Raw genomic sequence first — 3,449 nt, 5'->3', positions numbered from 1 at the left:
ATAAAGCCTTTGTCCTATTAAATGTTTCCCAACAATCCCCCACACATTTAAGGGATAAAGGCTATACCTAAGTTTACCTGAGCCAGTACAAGAGCTAACTTCCATGTCAGTGTACGGAACTTGAACTGTCATGAAGGTATCAAGTAACTTATTCCCCGAGAGTGAATTGAATCTTCCGCTCGGCTCGGTTCAGTTCGGTTCGCACGCGCGTTGCGGTGTGGTGGGGTTAACGTTTTGCACCCACTACATATTTTTACCCCTATTTTTGTGGGCACCTTGTCCGCACTTCATTAAGAACAAGGGAACGTGCGCGCACTTGGCGCTGGTCTTTCCCACTTCCCTTATTTCTCATTAGTTCTGCGTGGCTGAGAAAGGACGAGCGTCTCTACTCTCAGTATATAAACCGCTCGTCCTCAACTAGACAGAACACACTGAGAACACACAAGTGAATAGAGGGTTGCCTGCGTTATTTCTGTGCTTACCGGTCGAAAGCTAGCGATAGCCCTGTCGTTAATTGCTTTTAAGGTAGTGTTCAGGCACGCCATAGAAACATCTCTTCTGATACAATACACTCCCTAAACAGCCTACATCCCACTCGACATTGTTGTCTTTCGACGAATTACCCAACATCTCCCTCGTCTCTCACCGCCTCACGCCCTCCGCCCTCGATGACACTCTAGTCACTCCTCATGCCCTCTGCCCTTGATCCTCACATCCTCAGATACCAAACAGTCAGATCTCACTACTGCACTACCTAGTCAGCGACTGAGCGGCGACAGTAAGTTTTTACATATTTGGTTAGACTAATTATTTGTCTTTGAATGCAGATTCCCAATATGTTTATTTCTGTTGTGGGGGAGTACTCTGTTAAAAAGAATTTAAGATTTGAGCTTATATTCTCTAATCTTTCCATCTCTCTGGCACTCTTCAACCACTATTCGGTTGGGGGCTATACGTTTGATTGTAGCATGTATAATTTTTATATCAACAAATTCCACCAATTACCTAATCTTAATTGTCTCGATCAGAATTTTGAATCTATGTTGAAATCTCGTGTGATTCGAGCTGAGAATTGGATTTACTTACTCTAAATGAATCGTAAGATTTTTGAATCTATGATCGACAAGGATCATCTATTGTGTTTTCAATTTCTTGATTCCATCACAAACTGTTTTCAAACTCTTCCTCTCCTAACTAATCATGTCTTTATTCTTTTGATCACTTTTTTTCCTAGAGAATATATATATATGTTGATTATGGACCAAAGGAATGCCAAGTACCTTGTCCAAACCTTTACTTTCAACATTAGATCCTCAAAATAGAAAAAGATGATGTCTTTACTGGACCCATTTAAAAACAAACAAATTACCTCTCCCTTTGGTCACAATGGCGATATAGAGATTTCGAATGAATTTTCTAATAAAACTCGAATTCTAGTTGCCTTTCATGGTACTCAACCTAATGCATATCGTGTTATAATTCATGCCCTTTCACAGATTGCTTTCAAACCCTTCCATTTCCTCCTCTGCCAACTAATCATGTATTTATTCCTACTATCAAATTTGGTCACATTTTTCTTAGAGAATATATATATTTGTTTATGAGAGAAGATGATGTATTTGTTGGACCGATTTAAAAATAAACAAATTACACCTTCCTTTGATCACAATGGCGATATAGGGCTTTCGAATGAATTTTTTAATAAAACTCAAATTTTAGTTGGGTCATTGGAAGTTGGGGGAATACATGCTCAACAATTAACTCTTTTGCTTGCCACATCAGGGAGTACAAATGAGGAAGTAGAATTTGAGAGTTCATGTAGTATAACTCTTTTGCAAATTCAATCTTTATGCCCAATAAAGATGCCAAAATTTAATAAATTAAATAATCCACTGCACTGCCACCTAAGGGGATGTTTGGTTGGAGGTAGTTTAGGTGTAGTTGAATTGCAATTTCGTACATTTTTGTCCCTGAAGGCATTATTATTATTATTATCATCATCATCATCATCATCATTATCATCATCATCATCATCATTACATGAGGGCATTTCACTCATTGTATCACTTATTTCCTTTCAATTCCTTGTAATTATATTTTGCATACCGAACACTGTAATTTGAATTCCTATTTTATTCCTACATTATTCTTTTCTCACCGAATTACAATTCTTTTCCACCCTAATTCCTTCCTTCCAACTAAACGGCCGGTAAAGAATTTCATTACTTAAAAAAAAAAAAAAAAAAAGTACCCGTACAATGAATCATAATTTTTATTTTAGTAGCAAATATGACAAATCACTATATTGATACTATCAAAAAGTACATAGCTATTATTTTTCCTTTAAGAAATAGTGAAACTCATAAGTTTTTTGTCAGTTTGGTTGTGTAGTGTTTATTAACTGACTTGTAAATAGAAAATCAAAACTTATACTCGTAATTTGTCCAACACAACTTCACCACTAAACCACTTCATTATCCTTGTTGTTTTGAATCCATCATGAAAAAGTAGAAGAGAAAACATTGAATTTAAATTGGTTTTAAAAAAATAAATAAATAAAAACTTCAATGTTTGAGTCAATACTTATTTGTTATAATTGTTTAACATTTTTTTTTGTCTATACATTTATAAGTTATTACGAGAGACAGTCTAACATTGTTGTTAGTTAGTTTTAATAATTAATAGGAAAAATGACATATTCTCATTTATAATTGTATATATTTTTTACCTCTCAATTATCAGGAAAGTCCCGTGTTTGGTCCTTAACATTAGGTTTCTGTCTCAACTTAAATCTAAAAAAGCATCTATTATTAGAAGAGTAAAATATGAAATTAAAATCTTATTCTCCTTCTTATATATGTCACCGTAATTTCTAATTTTTAATAAATGTATTGTGTTGTTTTTGCTATTTACAATTTATAGTATTAAAAGTTGCACTATTCGTTGAATGTTTAACAAAACAAAAATTAACGATTTGAAAGCTTTTAGGTTCATAAAATGGCTATTACATGCAAAGGGTTGGGGATGAAAAATTTGGCCCATACAGGTCTCAAACCTGTGACCTTCGCGTTATTAGCACGACGTTCTAACCAACTGAGCTAATAGGCCTTTGATTTTTAACTTTCAGAATACTACTATATTTAGTCACTTTTTCAGCTAAAATTGGTAAAAATGATTATGAAATGCAAAGTGTTCATATGTAAAATGCTACCCAAAATTAAATGCCTTAACAAATATTCAGTGTCACTGTATTTTGTATTTATTAATTATGATCAATTTATCACCAATTAATTATATGAGAGACAAGGGTTACAAACCGAAGAGAAAATTTTAATGCTACCGGAAGAGTATCTAGAATGACTCGGACGAAAGGCGTAAGGGAATATTATTCAATATTACGAAAGACAATGGAATCTCCCGCAGATGGTATGACCACCGCTGAGTGCATT

The 3,449-nt window shown here is 34.4% G+C and overlaps 1 non-coding gene across 1 annotated transcript; it reads right to left on the bottom strand.

The window, feature by feature from the left end:
* Positions 1-3,034: 3,034 nt before the first annotated feature.
* Positions 3,035-3,108, bottom strand: TRNAI-AAU. Its single transcript has one exon. It is a non-coding gene; the product is annotated as a tRNA-Ile (tRNA).
* Between the last annotated feature and the right edge of the window lie 341 nt (positions 3,109-3,449).

Source organism: Ipomoea nil, unplaced genomic scaffold, assembly GCF_001879475.1.
Source record: "Ipomoea nil cultivar Tokyo-kokei standard unplaced genomic scaffold, Asagao_1.1 scaffold1770, whole genome shotgun sequence".
Taxonomy (NCBI): domain Eukaryota; kingdom Viridiplantae; phylum Streptophyta; class Magnoliopsida; order Solanales; family Convolvulaceae; genus Ipomoea; species Ipomoea nil.
Note: the sequence above shows the minus strand (reverse complement) of the source record. Positions and strands in the feature narration are given on the sequence as shown.